A 22,899-nucleotide genomic window follows, 5' to 3' on the forward strand; every position below is an offset into this window, starting at 1 on the left:
CATTCCTTTATAGAAGGCCCAGACTGGGCATTCCAATGTAGAGGAATGACTGCCTTTGCAGCATTGAGCAAGTGTCTAGCAAGGGATCGTTTATATTTCCTATAGGATTTGTTATGCACATGTAAGAGACAGCAAGCGGCATCTAACGGTAATTTAGTGTTAGTAATGTATTTTATAAGGTGTATAACCTCACTCCAGAATTCTTGTATGATAGGACACTCCCACCACAGATGCAAGAAGGTCCCTCTCTCCTTTAAACACCTCCAACATCTGTCCGAGATCTACACGGACCACACCTTTAATTGCACTGGGGTAATGTACCAGTGTGTCAAAATTTTAAAGGAAGTCTCTTGCACTCTCGTGCTTAAAGAGCACTTATGTGTGAAGACACACGCTTTTTCCCATTGCTTGTCGGTAATTGTGCAATTTAAATCTTTCTCCCACAGTGATTTGTTTTTGTCAGACAAGTCTCCACAAGGCAGGGATAGCCATTGATATGCCTGTGAAGTAGTTTTGGTGCGCGGTGTCTGTCCAAGGCAGATCTCCTCCAGGGCTGTTAGAGGGGTGCTCAATTGCAATTTGGATTTTGCGTTACGAAAAAAGTTATGAAGCTGCAAGTAGTTCCAAAAGGAAAGACGAAAATCCTTGGGTTGACGATTGTTAAATTATTCGAGAGAGAGCAACCTGCTGCCAGACACACAGTCAGCAACTCGCAACTGCGCCCTGTGGTGGTCCCCACCGCCGGTTTCAGACTTAAAATCAAGGCCCGGGGTAAAATCTGGGTTGTTTGAAACGGAGGTCATCAACCCAGATTTGGTAATCAGATGATGTTTGGTTGCGGCACGGTTGATGATGTCCAGGGTAGTGGATATCAAAGGGTGCTGTTTAATTTCTAAAGGGTAATTCTCAGGATTTGACCAAAGGAGGTTTTGTGTAAGGAAATTAGTGCAGTCTCTTTCTAGGGCAACCCAATCTTTTTTTGAAACATGACAGTGCCAGTCCACAGCTCTTGTAATGTGAGTGGCTTGATGATATTTAGCAAAATTTGGCAAACCTATACCTTCACTATGCTTAGAACGTTGTAGGATCTGAAGTTTGATTCTCGGTCTTTTATGTGCCCATAAAAATTGTCTCTGGATAGTATTAAGTTTACGGAAAAAACATGATGGGATCTTGATCGGCAGAGCATGAAAAAGATATAGTAGGCGTGGAAGAATTACCATCTTCAAGATAGCCGCCCTCCCGAACCAAGAAAAGTTCTTTGTATTCCAGCTCTTAAGATCTCTACCAATGTCCGCTAACAATGGAGTGAAATTGGCGTCATAAATCATGTCAGTTTTGGATGTTAATTGGATACCCAAGTATTTCAAAGATCTAGGCACCCATCTATAGGGGCAGTTGGCACGGGTTAAAGATTTAGTACTTTCAGATAATGAAATGTCCAAAGCCTCGGACTTCGAGTGATTCACCTTAAAATTTGATAGAAATCTGAATTTTTGGAAGTGTAAATTAAGGTTAGGGACAGAAATATGCGGTTGGGTAATATAAAATAGCAGGTCATCGGCATAGGCCGCAACCTTAAATTCTCTGTCCCCAACCTGAAAACCATGAATAGCATTGTCTGCTTTAATATGTCTAATTAGCGGTTCCAACGCTAAAATGAATAAGATGGGTGACAAGGGACAGCCCTGTCTCGTCCCATTCTTTAAGTGTAAGGGCGTAGAGAAAACATTGTTGACCTTAACCCTAGCTATTGGTTTAGTATATAGTGATCCAATCCATCCCATCATGTTGTCCCCCAACCCGAGATGTCGACAGGTGGCAAGGAGGTAATCCCACGCCACTCTGTCGAAAGCTTTCTCGGCGTCGGTGGACAACATCAAACCCTGCAATCCGCTGGTCTTAACAGCGTGGAGCAAATTAAGGGATTTGATAATATTATCGCGATCTTCGCGTCCCGGCATAAAGCCAACCTGTTCTGGGCCTATGATGTTATGTAGTAGGGGCCTAAGTCTATTTGCAAGAATTTTCGCCATGAGTTTAACGTCTAAATTGAGTAACGAAATCGGTCTGTAGCTAGGGTTATTTTTGGGAATAACCGTTATGTGGGCATTTAAAAAATCAGGTGAGGGACGTGTCAATTTAGAAAGGTCATTCAAAGCCTTGGTTAGAGGGCCCACCAATAAAGGATGTAATAATTTATAATATTGAGAAGTTAGGCCATCCGATCCCGGGCTCTTACCACATTTTAAAGAGTCAATCGCTTGCTGAACCTCCTCCCGTTAGATGTCCTTTTCTAGAAGGGCAACATCTGCTTCCGAAAGACACGGGAGCCCACTGTCGTCAATATATTGAGAGATTAGTTGTTCTCTAGAGCCTGAAAGATTAGCTGGGCGGGTCTGTTGGGGAAGATTATATAGGGTTTCGTAATATGAACGGAACGATTCTGCGATGAATCTGGGATCGTGTATTTTGATGTTTTTCCTATTTCTCATAAACGGAATATGTGAAGCCGATTGTAGGTCCTTAAGGGCTCTAGCAAGAAATTTGCTGCCTTTATCACCGTGCTCGTAATAGATAGCTTTGCTGAGGTAGATTGATCTTTTAGTTTTATTATTAAGTAAGTCTCTCAAATTTTTCCTAGATTCCGTTAGCTCCTCCAGGATGGGACCGGCCGCAGAGATCTTATGTTGCGCCTCTAAGTTAGCGATTTTGGAGACCAAATCGTCCAGCAACATCTCTCTCTCTCTTTTTTTCCTTGCTCCAAATTTAATGAATTCTCCTCTGATGACGCTCTTGTGAGCTTCCCATATTGTCATAGAGGACAACTCAGGAGAGGAATTCTCTCTGAAATAATTAGAAATAGCATCCTCAATTTCCTCTTTAATAACTGGATCAAGAAGAAGCGAAGGATTCAGTCTCTAATTAAAATCAGGTTTGCACTTAGAATCAGTGTTGAAGGTGATAGAAACGGGCGCATGATCGGACAAAACTATATGCCCTATCTTTGCTTCCACCAGATCGGGCAAGTCCCTTTGTGAAATCATAATCATATCAATTCTAGCATATTTGTTGTGCGGGGCAGAGTAGTGGGTATAATCTTTGTCTGTCGGGTGTAATGCCCGCCAAGAGTCCACAAGGTTAAGGGATCTCAACAGATCCTTTATTTTTTTAAGTTTTCTATATGCAATACTAGTTTTGCCCGTAGAAGTATCCCTCAACGGTTCAAGGGGAACGGTAAAATCCCCCCCAAGAATAATACAACCAGAAGCAAAACTTTTGAGTTCATTAATCAATTTTGTACAAAAGGTGACCTGGGCCCTGTTCGGGAAGTAAACATTTGCCAATGTCAAGGGGCGACCATTCATGGATCCCGCCAGGAAAATAAATCTTCCCTCAGGCTCCGCCAATTCCCTATCGACTACAAATGAAGAGTTTTTACTAAGCAGAATTGCCACACCCTTGGTTTTTGCCAACTTGTTGGAAGCTGTGTATGATTTGGTAAAGTGTCTGTCTGTGAACTTGGGTACGTGATCTACTTTAAAATGTGTCTCTTGAATAAAAGCAATATGAGCCTTACTTTTCTTCAGTTCGCCCAATAATTTTCTTCTTTTCTCGGGGATGTTGAGTCCGTTGGCGTTGAAGGAGACGACCAATGGTTTCTAGCCTAGGTGGGCGAAAGCCATCCTGAAATTGCACACTCGCGGGGCTGGGAAGGGAGGTTAGGGGGGTAAGAGAAGGGATAGCAGATATAGGTATAGAGAAAGAGAGAATAAAGAAAGACAAAATATGACCAGTCGACTAGAGATCAAACTCCCTGTCAACAAAAAAAAAAAGGCTATACCGCTGGATCGAATACAACCAAACAGTATGGAAGCCTGGTGGGAGCACTGGAAGTAGCACAGCGTAAAATGTAAAAATTAAGTATTTGGGTCAAGAAATACCCCAACCCGTGTGATGCGGCAATATTGTAAAATGCAATAGTATAAACCTTATAACAGCTCTACAGCATGTAAACAAAAACATTTGCAGGATTTAAGATAGTCTATAAGAACCATGGCTATTCAGTCAAAAATGGCTTGTTAGGGCCGAAAAAGTGGCAAAAAAGGGAAAAGAAAAACCAAAAAGGGAGGAAACGCATCCGCCTCTTGAGAAAATACCTCATGTAAAATAGGTAGATTTTAATAAAATTTCAAAGTGGATGCTAGGTTTCGAAGCAGACCGGGATTTCTGCAACCACTCGAGGTCTGAAAACCTTGCTGATCTGCAGGCCTCTGTGTGTGAATCTACATCGTGTTGTCACAGTACCTTAGGAAATCTGGCGAGATGCGGTCAGTCCTCATGAGTCGTAGCTCAAACTGAAGAATATTCTTAGATAACCTCCTAAGAGAAATGTAAGGAGGAATGAGGCTAATTGTTGAGACCTGAAAATAGAACATAGTCAGCATGCAAAACAACCGAACATGAACTGAATTTGAGAGAAAGTGTCCTCCAAAGCAATTCTAGTTCTCTCTCTTAAAGCAAAGGTGACCTCTAGTGGCAAAAAAAAGGAATTGTTATCCAAAAAGAGAATTGGTTTCCAAAGCCTCATTTCTGCAGAACAAGAATTTCACTCTATCACATGACTCCATGAGGGAGGTAAATCTGCTAACACGCGGCAACGGCCAAAGTCAAACAGAGTCAAAAGCCATGTAAAAGAAAAAACAAAAACCGGCATAACAATCAGGAACAATGGTGAAGCCCAAAAAAAGGAAAAGAAATGTCGTCAGGAAAAATGAGGGCAAATCCAGGACATTAATGTCTTTATACTTTATTTCGGGTCTCTCATCCTCGGCGTTTTAGGAGGTGATGCAAAGGGCAATTGTTGATTTTTAAATTTTGTCTTAGTCCCCCCTTTGGAGAAAGGAGATTTGTGAGCAGAGGTTGAAGGGGAACTTTCGTATGCGTGGTGATTGACAGGTGAAGAGGGCAATAGAAATTCTGCATACCAGTCTGGCAAACTTATAGGATCTAAATGCAGACTTGTACAGAAGGATTGTAGATCTTCGGGTGTTCGCAGAAGATAATTTTTCCCCCTAAAGGTAGCCTGTAGCGCGAAGGGAAATTTCCACTTATAAGGAATATTTCTTTCCTTCAGAACCTCTAACAAAGGCCTCACCGCTCTTCTATTTTTCAAGGTGATTGGTGACAAGTCCTGAAAGAGTAAAATTGGGACCTCATTGAAAAGGATCTGTTCACTTTGCCTTGCCTTGGCTAGTATCTCCTCCTTGAGAACATGGCTAGTGAGACAACAAATGACATCTCTTGGTGGCAGAGTGTCAGGTGCCCTTTGTCTAAGAGCCCTGTGAGCTCTATCCATTTCTATGGGAGACTCAGGAGGTCTTTCCAGCAGATTGTTGAATATGGATGTAAGCGCTGCTATAATGTCCCCCCCCTCCACAGATTCAGGCAGACCACACACTCTTATGTTATTTCTTCTGCCACGATTATCTAGATCCTCGAGGTGGCGATTCATAGAAATTAAGTGGCCAGCATGGGTACAGGTCACCTCTTCTAATCTTTTAATTGCCTTGTCTCTGTACCTGCCAGCTTTCTCCACCCCCGCCATCTGGTCGGTTAATCTCACCACATCTGCCTTCAGGTCGGTGATGGCAGCTCCCAAGGAACCTTTTATGTCGGCTGCGATAGCCATCATGTCATTTAGAGTCACCTGTCTGTCTCTGGGGGAAGCTGAACTTACATTGTCCTCCGATGCTGTTATGGAGTCATTATCGATCTCCTCTTCGTCCTCAGAGGCCGGTCTCCGCGCCATCTTGTGCCCAGTGGTTTGCCTCCTGGAGAGTGCTGCCTGGGCCTTGAATATGTCGGCTATGATTTTGCCTTGATTCGCTTTGGAGGGCTTCACAATCTTGGCCGAGGGGTTCGCCTTGCCGATCCTGCCCATAATGTGACCCAAATCAGCTTGTAGAATGCTGTAGAGCTTGTGCAATGCCGCCACGGGTCCGGAGCTCAGGGATCAGACAGCCATCCACGCTGCGCGCCAAGCCACGCCGACTAACTTAGGCACAGACCAGTTGGGGGTCTACCTTTGGGAGGAAGATATGTGACAGCATTCAAGGATGAGTCCCCCGATATGCAAGGATGAGTCCACTCATCCTTGCATATCGGGGCAGACAGCCTTGGAATTGTTCTATCTTGATCCACACTTTATCGCTCTGCAACTCTGCGTGCCTCTTCTACCATCTCTCGGAGTGCTGCCAATTCTTGGAGTGTGGTTTTTTGCAATTCTGGTTCTCACTACACATATGGTTCTCTTCATTCCGGCTGCCCCCCATGCTGGTTGTTGTTTATGCCTCAGCCCTGGGCCAGACGTTCTCCAGGTCGGCCCCGCCCTCCCTCTCCGGGATTGTATAGTGTTTTTTCAAACATATCATACTACTCAAGATTACCAGTTTCAGATATACAACCTGTATCTAAGCTCCTGATGAATGGACGGAGGTCCAAGAAACGCGTCGAGCCTACAATCACTCATATGTAATTTTAAGTCTGATACAAGTAGAGACTGTGAGCCTACAGGGAGCATGATGTCATATTAAATCTGCTATACCTTTTAGAGATCTCAGTTTGATCCATGTGAAATTGTATTTATTCTTATTTAATGTGATTTTTATAATCCTCTGTATGCCATTTCTCTGTATGTGTCCTCATCGGTTGTATATGTGACTCTTTTTAACAAATTAAATTAATTATTTATCTATTACACAGTCCAGTTGTCCTCAATCAGTCCCAATTTTTTCCTTGGTTTCTCCTTGGTTTTTTTGCATATGTATTTAGGGATGGAGGCTACTGGACAGAAAAGGTGGCAGACCATATTTCTTTTGCTCAATCTAGAGTCCTGTCTCTCATTGGGGGAACCTGGCACAAGGGATTGCTATGCTCTTCATACTCCATTGGATAATCACTAAGCTCTTGTAAGAGCTTGTGTAAGAGCTTGTTCCTGTTCCTGCTGCACTCTCTGGGGAAAGAGAGGTTCACCCACTGGAGCCTTGTCGTAGGTCCAGGGTGGGTAGGGGAACCTTGAGACCCCAACCAAGCTGCGGCAGTTTGTGGGGTCTGAAGTGGTTATGGTGTCTGATGGAGTGCTTGGAGCCCTCGGGAAGCACTAGGGGTATCTGTTAACGGAGGTACCCAGTCGGGGTGCCGGTTGATTAGTTACAACAGGTACTCTGATGGGATACAGAGAGGTACGCGGGAACTCTGATGGGCTGGTGACAGGTACTCGGTTTGTTCCGATGACAGGTACTCGGGTACTCTGATGACAGGTACTCTGATGACAGGTGTGACATGAGTCACTTTGGTTGGGGGGCTTGTGGAACCCAGATTGCTTTAGGGAGGTTGGGAGACTCCTCGTCCAGTTTCCCCAGTCCTCCTTTATGTGTAAGTCACCCTGTGTCTATTAGGGGCACAGGGTGACCAAGAACCCCAGTCAGGTCTGCTCTGCACTAATCAGACTCTTGCTAGTGGGGTGGGGGTTTGTTGTTGTTGAATACCTGCATTCCATTGTTCTATTGTTCCTGTCTGCCTATAGTAAGCTTATTATGGGATGTGTATGTTTGTGTGGCTAAGGGGGAGGGGTTGTCAGATTGTATATCTCTGTGTGCATGTATTTTGAATAAACAGTTTGATTCTGGTTTGACTCCAAAACTTGTGCTGTCTAGTTCTTGGGGTAACTATAGCCAGATTCCCGGGTCCCGTGTTCCAAAGCTTAGGAAGCAGGTTACTGCCGGAGATACCCAGTCACGGTGTCCGGATTCCGTCACATTGGTGGCAACGGTGGGATGCTTTCTGCAGTCTGGGAAATCCAAACCTCCACCGGGATCCAAGATCAGGATAGCAGACTTTGGTCTCTACAATGGAGATATGGACCTGGCATCAGAGTTTGAGGGGGTGCTGCGGATCGCCCTTTCAGTATACCCCAGGACGGTGTCTGCGGATCAATACCTGGAGCCCAGGCAGCAGATTCGGGTGGGGCTCTGGATTGGAGCCCTCCAGCTTGGTGGTATATACCAGGACAAGTGCTTTCCAACCCCAGGGGAACGGGCCAGTGATCAACGGAAGTTGCGAATGACATCCCTGGGAGAGCGGCCCCAGGAGCAATGGGTATCCAAGTTGGACAGGCTGATCCAGCAGGAGATACATAGTGATACATAGTTAGTGAGTTTGAAAAAAGACACCAGTCCATCCAGTTCAACTTATGATGTGTGTGTGTGTTTGCTGTTAACCTTACATTGTATACCCCTCTATGTTGTGGTCTTTAAGGTGCCCATCTAATAGTTTTTTGAAACTATCAATGCTCCCTGCTGATACAACTGTTTGCGGAAGAGAATTCCACATCCTTACTGCTCTCACAGTGAAGAACCCCCTGCGTATTTTAAGGTTAAACCGCCTTTCCTCTAGTTTTAGTGAGTGGCCACGTGTCTTATTGTATTTCCTTTCTCTGAATATAGTCACCCCAAGAACTAGACAGCACAAGTTTTGGAGTCAAACCAGAATCAACTGTTTATTCAAAACACATGCACACAGAGATATACAATCTGACAACCCCTCCCCCTTAGCCACACAAACATACACATCCCATAATAAGCTTACTATAGGCAGACAGGAACAATAGAACAATGGAATGCAGGTATTCAACAAACCCCTACCCCACTAGCAAGAGTCTGATTAGTGCAGAGCAGACCTGACTGGAGTTCATGGTCACCCTGTGCCCCTAATAGACACAGGGTGACTTACACATAGGAAGGACTGGGGAAACTGGACGAGGAGTCTCCCAACCTCCCTAAAGCAATCTGGGTTCCACAAGCCCCCCAACCAAAGTGATTCACGTCACAACAGGTACTCGGGTACTCCGATGACAGGTACTCGGGTACTCTGATGACAGGTATTTGGGTACTCTGATGATTGGTACTCTGGTGTTAGGTACTCGGGTACTCCGATGACCGGTACTCGGGTACTCTAATGACATGTAATCGGGTACTCTGATGAAAGGTACTCAGAGTACTCGAGTACCTGTCACCCCAGCCCATCAGAGTACCCGAGTACCTGTCATCAGCCCATCAGAGAGTATCTGAGTACCTGTCATCAGAGTACCTGATGGGCTGGTGACAGGTACTCGGGTACTCTGATGGGCTGGTGACAGGTACTTTGATATGCTAGTGACAGGTACTTTGATGGGCTAGTGACAGGTACTTTGATGGGCTAGTGACAGGTTCTCTTTATTGGGGGGGGGGCAATCAGTGTGTTTTAGGGTGCACTTTTCTCGGTAACTAGCTGTTACCACAATCTCCTCCTCACACAGGATCAGTGTGTGAGGAGGAGAACATGGTAACAGCTAGTTACCTTGGCCTCTGTTAACATTCTGTGACCAGCTGTGATTGGACACAGCCGGTCACGTGGTAAAGAGCCAATTTCATTGCCTCTTTACCCTGATCAGGGATGGACTGTGTCAGAGTGACACTCCATCCCCGATCGTCGCTCTGCGCGCCCCTGGGGGCGCGCGAGCGGCGTGCACTAGAGAATTGCATGTGGCCAGCTGTGATTGAACACAGCCGGTCACATGGTAAAGAGCCATTTTGGATTGGACACGCCGCATCCCTGATCGCAGCGCTGCGCGCCTGCTGGCATCATTTGTCTATGTGATATAAAAACTCTGCGCTTATGGACTCTTTGGATAAAAGTAGATAAAAAGATAAATAGATAAAATGGATAAAATAGAATCAACTGGGCTGCAGCCTCCCTGAATAATAGCCAAAAGCTATAAAATGAATGGAAGAAAGATAGGGAATTGGCGCTGCCTGGTTGAGATAATGTAATAAGAGATTGCTAGGTGCACATGTGCTGAGGGATAAATTAGTAGGATGTAATATATTATAAAAGGAACTGAAAAGAGAAGGGGGGTATTTACACCCCTGTTGAAAAGTCAATGATATAAAGTGCAGAGTGCAAAGATGAATCAGTGCAATGTGGAGAAACCACTAGAAGGGATGTGGTGTAAACAAAAAGTTTAGTGTGACCATGTACTGTCATCCGAATAAATATTCCTAAAATAATATAAATAATATACAAAATGGAAAATATAAAAGATACGGTGAGAAATAAATAAGTATACAATGTGCTGGATAAGCTCCTATGGGTGAACAGGTGTAAATATCTTAAAAAATCTTAAACATACTTAACACAGCAAATATGGTCTCACAATATCTATATACATAGAGTATAATAAACCGTAGGTAGGTAAACCCTAATAAAGTGCTAAGTGTACAGGGTGAGTGATACCTAGGTATCGGTGATAAACCAATACGTAAATAAATAAATGGTGGCTAGTGATGGTAATAGTTGAATAAATAAATATTGTGACAAATAAATAATTGGTCGGTGAAAAAATCAAAAGTGAAATAAGTGCCAGTGCACATATATATAAAAAACACTTGTTGAAAAAGTCTGAGAGCGGGTATAAACAGAGATCCACTGTATGGCTCCTAATAGCCTTCGTAGGTCCTGGACCAAGGTGTCTGCAGAGGAAGGTTCCTGGATGGGGAGTGTCAGGGGTCTGTATGGAAATCCCAACTGTAGGCCGTGGGTATGCCAAGTTCCGCCAGGGGGGTCACTCGAGTTAATAATAGTTACCAAAAGTTTCCATATTAGTGGATATATACATGGTGCGCACTATATGGACACAAAGGCTAGTGTTCGGAATCAGTATTTTATATAGTTGGTACCAAATTCATATCTACATCCATGTTGGCGTAGCCCGCCACTCTGAATCCGGAACACGCACATGATTCGTTTACCTTTGGTTGCCTAGTAACCACATGTATATTAGGAGTCATACCGGAAGCGACCCGACGCTGTTGAAGACGTACGGACGTTACGAAACCGGTACAGCGTGTCGCATCACTTCCGCATTTAGAAGGAGGCTTGGATCGCTCAGCGCTCCGCCGTACTATCTCTATGTGCATTTGTTACTTCCAATCAATGTGAGCACCTCTCTTATTTTATGTGATTAAACAACCTAAAAGCAATATCACACTATGTGCCTCTTATTATTTTAAACATCCCGGTCCCCTAACTCGAGTGACCCCCTGGTGGAACTTGGCATACCCCCGGCCTACAGTTGGGATTTCCATACAGACCCCTGACACTCCCCATCCAGGAACCTTCCTCTGCAGACACCTTGGTCCAGGACCTACGAAGGCTATTAGGAGCCATACAGTGGATCTCTGTTTATACCCGCTCTATACCCCTGTGTGGGGTGGGTATTTCTGGTGAGTGCAATATTCACTAGAGGGGTCACCTGGTACCTCACTGCCCACCACGGGGTCACCCATTGCATGTTCGAGTGTGAAGACAGTCACCTGCTGCTATTAACAGACTTTTTCAACAAATGTTTTTTATATATATGTGCACTGGCACTTATTTCACTTTTGATTTTTTCACCGACCAATTATTTATTTGTCACAATATTTATTTATTCAACTATTACCATCACTAGCCACCATTTATTTATTTACGTATTGATTTATCACCGATACCTAGGTATCACTCACCCTGTACACTTAGCACTTTATTAGGGTTTACCTACCTACGGTTTATTATACTCTATGTATATAGATATTGTGAGACCATATTTGCTGTGTTAAGTATGTTTAAGATTTTTTAAGATATTTACACCTGTTCACCCATAGGAGCTTATCCAGCACATTGTATACTTATTTATTTCTCACCGTATCTTTTATATTTTCCATTTTGTATATTATTTATATTATTTTAGGAATATTTATTCGGATGACAGTACATGGTCACACTAAACTTTTTGTTTACACCACATCCCTTCTAGTGGTTTCTCCACATTGCACTGATTCATCTTTGCACTCTGCACTTTATATCATTGACTTTTCAACAGGGGTGTAAATACCCCCCTTCTCTTTTCAGTTCCTTTTATAATATATTACATCCTACTAATTTATCCCTCAGCACATGTGCACCTAGCAATCTCTTATTACATTATCTCAACCAGGCAGCGCCAATTCCCTATCATTTGTCTATGGCCCGGTATGGAACTGGTTAATGAGTTAGCTTTTCTATATACAATTTTTGAAGAACTGGGAATAAATTTAGTTTTTGTTGGTACACTAGTCAGTAAGGGCCAATGTCTCTCGCATGTCTCTCTTACTTTGTTTGCTAATTCCCTATATTGAAAACATAGACGGGCCTCCTTGTCACCCCCCTGTACCTTCTTTTGAGATTTGAATAGTAGCTCCTTCCTATCAGTCTTAGTGGCCCATTTGTAGGCCCTTTAGAGCCATTTATGTTTATATCCTCTCTTGCGAAACCTATTTCACAGCTCTCCTGCCTCAAGCTCAAAATCAGAAGGGTCTGAACAATTTCTCTGGGCCCTGAGATACTGGCCCGTTGGTATACCCGGACCAAAGGTCGGGGGTGGAAGCTAATTTTCCAATATAGTGTGGTTTTTCTGATCAGTTGGTAGGTTTTATTTTCTATTGCCGGAGAACAAATACAAAGCACCACATCCCTTTAAAGTAAATATAGAGTAGCAAGGGAAATATATGGGACTTTAAAGGTGCAAACACAATCAATTCAATGATGGAGAAAAAACCTTTTCTTAAAAAATAATTTTACATTTTATTTATTCAAGATGACAAACATTGTTTTAAAAACATATAAAAGAAAAGAAAAAACTTGATGGTCTGACTGTGCGGTGATAGGAAAGGGCTCATACAGCTTGATTGCTCAGTAAGAATTTCTGCATAAAAACTAGTCCTGAGATGATTACTTCCATCTGTATGTGAAGTCATTTTGATCCAAAGCTTCCAGCTTTGAAATTAATTATTTGAAAAACCCTTTTTTCTCTCAAAAAATCTCTCTGATATATAAAGAACCGGATTGAACTCCTATAAATTCCCTTGCACAACATTGTATGCTGTTTCATTCCATAACATTTTATTCAAGGATTTTGTACCTTGGCTTGACTTTTCCTCCTCTATGATTTACTGCATGCAAGGTGATTAGAAAGTCGTGTTTATTCTTATTGGTAGCTTACAGCTTAGTATCCTTTCAATAGCCTGGATACGTTTCTCATGAGTTATCGAGGAATATAATGCCTCTATATCACAAGTAAGTAAAATGGTACCCTCTAGTCAGGTCATCCAACATATTTAATAGATACAGAGTGTCCCTTACATATGAAAACTGATTAGTTACAAAGGGTTGCAGGACTTTACCAAAGTTTTCACTGACCTTTTCGGTCAGTGGACCATTGCCCGAAATTATGGGTCATTCCACGTGACGTGGGTCCAAAAAGGATTTGTGAAATTTTGGGAGTCATTTTTCTATTCATCCTTCCTTCAAGACATGAAGTTTTTCAGTACCGTATATTGAAAAACAGTCCCCCACCATGATGTTCCCACCTCCAAACTTCACTGTTGGTATGGTGTTTTTGGGCTGGTGTGCAGTGCCATTTGACCTCCAAACATGGTGTGTATTATGGCATCCACAGAGTTCCATTTTGGTCTCATCTGACCAGACTATATTCTCCCAGCATTTCACAGGTTTGTCTAAATGTTGTGCAGCAAACTTTTAACAAGCTTCAACATGTTTTTTTCTTCAGCAATGGACTCTTGCTTTGTTGAGTGCATTACTTATTGTTTTCTTTGAAATAATTGTACCTGCTAATTCCAGGTCTGAAGCTCTTGGACAAGTCTTATGATTATTCTTTTCTCTGTCAGAAATCTTGCGAGGAGCACCTGGTTGTGGCCAGTTTATGGTGAATTTATGTTTTTTCCACCTCCGGATTATGGCCCCAATGGTGCTCACTGGAACATTCAGAAGTTTAGAAATCCTTCTGTAACCAATGCCATCATTTTTTTTTGCAACAATAAGAATGCAAAGGTCTTAAGAGAGCTCTTTGTTTTTACCCATCATGAGATGTTTCTTGTGTGACACCTTGGTAATGAGACACCTTTTTATAGGTAATCAGTTGAGACTGAACCAGCTGATAATAATTTGCACTGACAATGGGCGGGATTGTTAATTACTGATAGCAAAAAAATTTCCTTTTTACAAATCCGAAACTTCCATTTTAAAATTCCCTCACGGCATATATACCAACGTCTTTGGCACTATTGAACACACAAACCCCATGTAAAGGAGGTATATTCTGGCTTTATAATTACCTGCAATACACTTGCGTCTTCTCTAAAACAGGTCAAGTGGGAGGCTGACTTTTAATGAGTCTTTCACGGAAGAGGAGTGGCAACGTACCCTGTCCAGTAAAATCAGTGTTACAAGTTGTGTTAACCATTGGGATAAACTGTTGTATAGAGCCTATTTACCTGCATATAAATTAGCCAGAATATATCAAGATGCATCGCCATTATGTTGGCGTCAGTGTGGATGCATTGGTAATCTATTACATGTACGGATGTGGCATGGATGAGCCACAGGTGAGCACTGAGGTGGCATGGATGGGCACAGATGAGGCATGGATGTACACGGATGAGACATGGATGTGGCACTGATGAGGCATAGATTAGGCATGGATGTGGCACAGATGAGGCACGGATGAGGCACGGATGGGCATGCTTGAGGTATGTAGGAGGCAGAAGGATGAGTGCAGATGCAATATCTCTCCTCGCACACTGTACCGATCGTTGTGTACAGCATGCGAGGAGAGAACTGAACCCGACATGTGCCGGTTTGATGACAAGTGATCACTCACATTGTAAAGGGCCGCTGTCATTGGCCCTTTACCACGATCTGTGATGTGCCGGAACACGGCGAGCATGGACACTTCAGTGTGCGCGTCCCAGGGGGCGCGCGGGAAGCGCGATTCTGGGAGGACTTCATAGTATTTCCTCCCAGAATAAGCCGAAGGAGCTGTAGCCGTAATTCGGCTATGACCCAGTCGGCGAGTGGTTAGAAAAGAAAAGGTTTTTAATTACGGTCGCTACAAATGCAATTATGTAAATTTCAAAAATGTGAACTAGAACATGCTGTCTTTAAAATTATATGTTTAAATTTCAAACTGTATGTGGTGGATTCCTTTTTTTCCCCACCGTAATGATTATAATTGCATATTTATGGCTGTATTTTCTATTTTCTTTTTAATAAAAAATATTTGAAAGAATCTGCTGCTAGACAGGGCATGTTAAGTATATCTGTACAGTGAATTGCATCGATCTTGTTTTTGAAGTGATTTGCAACCTTTTGGGCAGTGAGTGAATTATTGGGTGGAGGTGGTGGGGGAAATAGAGAGTTAAAGGTAGAGAATAGCCGACGACTGAATGACAGAGTATTAATAAGAGTGACAAAGAAGGTTTGTTTGGCAGTAGGGATGAGCTTCGATTTAGAATCGAACATTGGCTGTTCGCTCGTTCGTCGAATGACGAACAAATGGGCTTCTTCGCTGGAACATCGAGTTCCCCCATTATCATGGACTCTCTGACTTCCAATAAATTAATCACTGACTGGCAGGGGGAATTGAACTCATAGCTATTATCATTGCAAACCTGGTATTCTACCACCTACGCCACCAAGTCTGCTTAAACTGAATATTCTCTCCCTAACTTTTATCTTATCCACTGTGTGTAGGGTGAGATAGGAGTTAGTAAGTTAGGCAAGGAAAGTGTAGTCAACCTAACTGTACTTGACAGTATGGTAGCTGGTTGAATACCACACCTGATATTGCGATGGTTGTGAGATCGAATCACTTAGCCAGCCAGTGATTTATAAGTGGAATTTCATAATTTTTTTTTTTTATATGTTTTTATTACATTTTTTTCGACAATACTTGAAATGGAAAAAAAAAAAAAAAGAAACAACAAATAACAAGTAAAATTAGGTTTATACCTCTATACATCTGTGTCAAATACCAGCTTTACTGCACCTTAATAGTTCCTAAACCAAAGGGAAGAAAAAAAAAAAGGCCACAAGAGGGTCTCTCTTGTGATATTATTATCAAAACATTTTGTGAAAAATTTCCCAATAAGTCAAAAAAATTATCGTGAAGGAAAAACTTGTGAAGGAGAAAAAAAAAAAAAAAAAGGGGTAAGGAGGTCTCTCATTGTGATATTAATATCAAAACATTAAGTGAAAATTTACTCAAAAAATTATTGTTAAGGAGAAACTTGTGAGAGAAAAAAAAACCAAAGAGGGTTTCTCGTTGTGATATTATTATTAAAAACATTAGGTGAGTAATTTCCCAAGAAGTCAAAAGATTATCGTGAAGGACAAACTTGTGAGAAAAAAAAAAAACCCCAAAGAGGGTTTCTCGTTGTGATATTATTATCAAAACATTAAGTGAAAAATTTCCCAAGAAGTAAAAAAAAAAGGGGGTGGGGTGGGAATGGAAGGGGAGAGGTTTTCAAAAATATAAGTAATAACAATAGGAACCTACATGTTGAAAAAAAAATGTTTTTTTAAATAAATTTAGACAAATCAGATACACAGTAAACTACCAAGAGTAGCATCCAGATTAGAAACATTTAAACGAAACCAGTAAAACCATTATATACGGACCATGAAAATTCCACAGTCCACTGACGAACAACCATACATTGCCCATATCAGACAAATAACCCTTACGTGATCCTGAATCTCTGCGGCAGCATAAACCAGGTTCCATGTATCAGATGGTTCGCCTATCAGGCAACACAGCTGACAGGAGGTATTAAAAAACCCAATGGCAGAGAGCCCAGAACCACAAACAAGACAGACAAAAAAAAAAGTAAGAGGTTGAAGAAAGAGAGGGGGGAAGGAGAAGAAAAGGTGTAACCAAAAAGTTGCAACATAACAAAATATCACAGATTATGACTGCTCATCTAAAAGCTCAGCGTATTTCTTAGATTGGGTGAAGGCAAGCCAGCATGCCCAAATCTTATAAGCCTGAGGGACATGACCCCTGAAATCGTAGGTCATGTCCTCCAGGCAATAGGTATGGTCAACAGAACGCAGCCAAAGAGCTATAGGTGGAGCCACTGGATTCTTCCAATATAAAGGAATGAGAGCCTTAGCCGCATTGAGGAGGTGAGGTGTAATTGACCTTCTATACCTATGGGGCGGAACCGTCGTACTATGAAATAGAACAGACCACGGGTCAGCAGCAACAGGGGAACCCTGGATAGTTTCTATGAGTGATAGCACCGAGGCCAATAAGTACATATGATCGGACAGGACCACCATATATGAGCATGGGTGGCAGGTTGTCCACAACCCCTTCAACACAGAGGGGAAGAGGAAGGAAACATTCGATGCAATCTCACCGGTAAAAAAATGCCATCTCATAAGAAGATTGTAGTTCATCTCCGCTGTTTTAGCAGAGATTGCAGAAGAGTGGCAAAGGGTAAGTATAGAATTAGTCACGGAATCCGTGAGTGGCAGTTGCAAGTCAGTTTCCCAGCGTTGCAAAGAGGGCAACTGTTGGATAGGCTCCATGGCAATGAGCGCTTTATACATTTATCAGATACCAGGAGTTTTTCTACCGGTTTTAGTGAGCTCAGCGTATGTAGAGGTTGTGGAAGGCTTTTGACGAACTGCCTCAGTTGGTTATATTGCCAAAGGTCTCGAAAAGACAATACAGAGTAACGAGGAAAGGTGGATACAAGGAGTATTCCCTGAGAGGAGGAGACATGGTAAAACAAAGTATTTATAGAATACGGCAGCCAATGTTGAAAAGAAAGATCATGCAGACCTAGGATGAAATAATTATGACCTAGGAGAGGCATCAAGGGTGAATTGTAGTGTAGCCATCATCAATAAATAAAAGAGAACCAGTTCCACTGGCAGCCATACATGCCCACGCCATGACACTACCACCACCATGCTTCCCTGATGAGGTTGTATGCTTTGGATCATGAGCAGTTACATAGTTACATAGTAGGTGAGGTTGAATAAAGACAATAGTCCATCTAGTTCAACCTGTGTAGGTGTGTGTGGCTGTAATCATCTCACATACCCCTGAATGTTCTGATCCTTGAGATGTACATCTAAGAGTCTTTTGAAAGCCACCATACTTCCCGCAGAAACCACCTCTTGTGGTAGAGAATTCCACAATCTTGTAGCCCTAACAGTAAAGAGCCCCTCACGTTGCCTGAGGTTAAAACGCTTCTCCTCTAATCGCATTGTATGCCCTCGAGTCCTCATGCAATCCCTTCGACTGAATAGCTGTTTTTCTATGCCGAGATCACCATTGAGATATTTATAAATTGCTATCATGTCCCCTCTCAGGCGTCTCTTCTCCAGGGAGAATAAATCAAGCGATTGCAGACACTCTTCATAATTAAGGTCCTCCAATCCCCTAATCAGTTTAGTTGCCCTTCTCTGGACTCTCTCCAGCTCCAACACATCCCTCCTGAGGACTGGTGACCATAACTGGGCAGGATACTCCAGATGTGGTCGGACCAGAGTTTTATAAAGTGGAAGGATTATAGTCTTATCTCTGGAATACATCCCTTTCTTTATGCATGCTAATATTCTGCTGGCTTTGGCAGCTGCCACTTGACATTGCATGCTATTGCCTAGTCTATCATCTACCAAGACTCCCAGATCTTTCTCCATTTTTGATTCCCCCCAAGGGTTCCCCCCCTAACGTGTATTGTGCTTTTATGTTTTTAGTCCCAAAGTGCAAAACCTTACACTTCTCCACATTAAACCTCATTTGCCATGTCGTTGCCCACTCTGTTATTTTTTCCAGGTCATTCTGTAGGATATCTGCTTCATACTGTGCAGTTATTGCCCTGCCCAATTTTGTGTCATCTGCAAAAACTGATATCGAACTACTGATCCCGTCCTCAATGCTGTTTATGAATAAATTGAAGAAGGTTGGTCCCAGGACTGAGCCTTGGGGGACCCCGCTTACCACCTCAGACCAGTCTGAGTATGCGCTGTTTATTACCACCCTTTGGACACGCCCTTTTAGCCAGTTCCATATCCAAGAGCAAACCCTGCAGTCGATACCTGCAGACCTTATTTTATAAATTAAGTGCTTGTGGGGAACTGTATCAAATGCCTTAGCAAAATCCAGGTACACCACATCCACTGGTCTGCCCCTATCTAGCTCACAGCTCACCTCCTCGTAGAATGTTAAGAGATTGGTTTGACAAGAACGCCCATTTGTAAACCCGTGCTGATTGCTGCTGATGATGTTGTTGTCTTTAGTAGGGATGATCGAACTTTTGAAAAGTTTGGTTCGACCAGAACACCCAAATTTCCTGAAAGTTCGGTTCGGATTCCAGAACCCCATTGAAATCAATGGGACCCGAACTTCTGGAATCAAAAAACACCATTTTGAAGCCCTAAAACCAAATAAATGCCCCTAAAAAGTGCCTAGGGTTCTGGGTCATGCCCCAGGGACTATTAATCACACAAAAAAAAGTTCTTAAAAATTGTCATTTTTGATAGAGAGCCAATTATTGAAAAAATTATTGAAAAAAAAAAAAAAGAGATTTCTTTGGATTTAGTGTCTGGGGGGGTCTAAAAAGTGTACCTGTGAAGTTTCAGCTCTGTAGCATGTCCAGAACCAGAAAAAAAAAAGGTTGTTTGTATTAGAATTAATATAGAACAGGGATATGGCTCCGCTATTTTCACACCTTGCCGGTTTTGTAGCAAGCGTTTTTTTGGGCATTTTTTGGGGGTCTTTGGAGGCAGGCATAACATCAGAACTTCTGTGTAGGGGTATATACACATACACACATGTATGTACTGTATATATACACATAAACATATATAGGTGTGAAAGTAGCAGAAACCTATGCTTGCGCTAATTAAATAATTAACACCCATATGGCTTCTTTGCTATAACACCTATATGTGTGTATGTGTATAAATACATATAAGTGCGTGTGTATATATACCCCTATACAGAAGTTCAGATGTTTTGCCTGCCTCCAAAGACCTCAAAAAAATGCCCAAAAAAAACGCCTACTGCAAAAACACACCTGGGCGTTTTTGTAGCTGGCTTTTTTTGGGCATTTTTTGGGCATCTTTGGAGGCAGGCATAACATCTGAACTTCTGTATAGGGGTATATATACACACACATTTATATGTATTTATACACATACACACATATAGCAGAGAAGCCATATGGGTGTTAATTATTTCATTAGCGCAAACATAGGTTTCTGCTATTTTCACACCTATATGTGTGTATGTGTATATATACATACATGTGTGTGTGTATATATACCCCTACACAGAAGTTCTGATGTTATGCCTGTCTCCAAAGACACCCAAAAAATGCCCAAAAAAACGCCAGCTACAAAAACGCCCAGGTGTGTTTTTGCAGCAGGCGTTTTTTTGGGGCATTTTTTGGGGTCTTTGGAGGCAGGCAAAACATCTGAACTTCTGTATAGGGGTATATATATACACACACTTATATGTATTTATACACATACACACATAAAGGTGTTATACCTGAAGGGTTTCACATGTACTGTCACTTTAAGGCTGGCTCCACCCAGGAGTGATGACAGGGGTCAAGGGGCAGAGTGGCCATCTTTGAGACATATAGGAGATGTGTGGTTATACAGAGCTGTCCTGTAATGCATGTTGTAGTGTACAGAGAGTACTGAATAAACAACCGTTGTTCCACAACACAGAGAATATAACAGTGGCGACGAGGATGGGATTTACAAGGTTACTATCCGTGTGAGAAAAGAAAAGAAGAAAAAAAACTCTGGATTGTCAGCTGGATACAAACACCCACAGAGCCCAGCAGAAAAATGTCATTGATCGGGACATTAAGTGAATTTGATAGAGAACAGACATCGTGGAGTTCCTGGATTGAGAGACTAGAACAGTATTTTTATGCAAATGCCATCCCAGGCGACAGGCAAGTAGCAGTATTTCTGACACTGGTTGGTGCTAGGACATATGACAGTCTTAGGGATCTCCTTTTCCCTGAAAAACCAGCAACTAAGACTTTGGCAGAGCTCCTGACACTGTTAGGGAATCACTTCCAGCCTAAACCACTAGAGATTGCAGAAAGATTCCGGTTCTATCAGCGGCAGCAACAGCCAGGTGAAGATATTAACCACTTGCCGACCGCCGCAAGTAAATATACTGCAGCGGTCAGCCCCTCAAAGGCAAAGTGACGTATATATACGTCACTAGCCTGGGAGGGTCTGGGGAGCGAGCGCGTGCCCCCGGCAGCGCGCTCCCGCGCGGTCACGGACCCCCCCCGCGCGTGTGACTGGCGGACCCGATGGCCGTCGGTCACTCGGCGATCGTCGGGGGGAGAGGGAGAAAGGCAGGCAGCTTGTGTAAACAAGCTGCCTGTCAGTTCTCCCTGTGTAGAAACACTAATCATACGGTTCTACTATGTAGAACCGTTGATCAGTGTCCCTACACCTCAAGCCACAGCCAATCACAGTTAGAATCACGCCCCTAGGGACACACACAGCCCCTCCCTCTCAAATAAAGTTAACCCCTTCACTGCCAGTGTAATTTTACAGTAACAGTGCATATATATAGCACTGATTACTGTAGAAATGTCACTGGTACCCCCAAAAGTGTCAAAAATGTCAGTCAAGGGTCTGATCTGTCCGTCGCAGTACCGCAAAAAAAATCGCAGATCGCCGCCATTACGCGTTAAAAAAAACCCAACAAAAATGGCAAAAATCTTTCCCTTTGTTAGTAAACGTAATAACTTTTGCGCAAACCAATCAAAATACGCTTTTTGAGATTTTTTTTACCAAACATATGTAGCATAAAACAAATTGGCCGAAAATGTTAAAAAATTTTGATTTTTACTTTTTTTTTGGGGGAATTTCATATAAAAAAATGTGAAAAATATTGTTATTTTTGCAAAATTGACGCTCTTTTTTTGTTTATAGCGCGTGATCAAAAAATCGCACAGGTGATCAAATACCACCAAAAGAAAGCTCTGTTTGTGGGAAAAAAAGGACGTCAAATTCGTTTAGGTACAGCGTCGCACGACCGCGCAATTAAAAGTCACGCAGTGCCGAATCGCAAAATACCCTCTGGTCGGAATGGGGGTAAAATCTTCCGGGGCTTAAGTGGTTAAGGCTTATGTGCTCCCCCTTCGCAGACTAGCCTCAACCTGTTCTTTTGGGGAGTACTTACCGACTGCACTGAGGGATAAGTTTGTCATGGGACTAAATAGTGAGTCTAGGCAAAAGAGACTGTTAACAGAGAAAGACCTTACCCTTACAAAGGCAATTGAGATAGCTTCAGTGATGGAAATGGCTGTGAAAGATACAGACGCATTGAAACCCCAGAGCAGAAGGGAAGAGGTTAAAGAGGAAGTTTTCAGAACAGCAGTCAAGCCAACTGCAGCTAACTGTAAATATAGACCCTCACCAACCCGGACGTCAGCTTGCTACCGTTGTGGGAATACAGACCATGATCACAAAGTCTGCCGGTTTAAGGATCAGCTCTCTCATAATTGTGGTAAAGCAGGCCATCTGAAACGAGTCTGCCGTAGTAAGATGGTGTGAAATAAACAACCTCTGAACACCAGGACAAAGGCATATATGGTGGGAAGATATACATCGTCATCGGAATCAGAGGATGAGGAAATGCTCCACAGATTGGACATCATATGCATTCAGCACCCTCAGCAATGACTGTAGAGGTAACCGTGGAAGGAAAGAAACTCAAGATGGATGTAGACACAGGAGCAGCAGTTTCAGTTATCACCCAGAAACAATGGAGAAAACTTCTGATCCGAACAACTGTCCGTCCAACACCAATCAAACTGCAGACATACTCAAAGCAGATACACCACCCACTGGGTTACGTGAAAGTACAGGTATCCTACAAGGGTCAGACAAAGAGAATGCCATTGTATATCCTAGAACATG

This window comes from Pelophylax lessonae (genome assembly GCF_965119305.1).
Source record: "Pelophylax lessonae genome assembly, chromosome: 3".
NCBI classification, from domain to species: domain Eukaryota; kingdom Metazoa; phylum Chordata; class Amphibia; order Anura; family Ranidae; genus Pelophylax; species Pelophylax lessonae.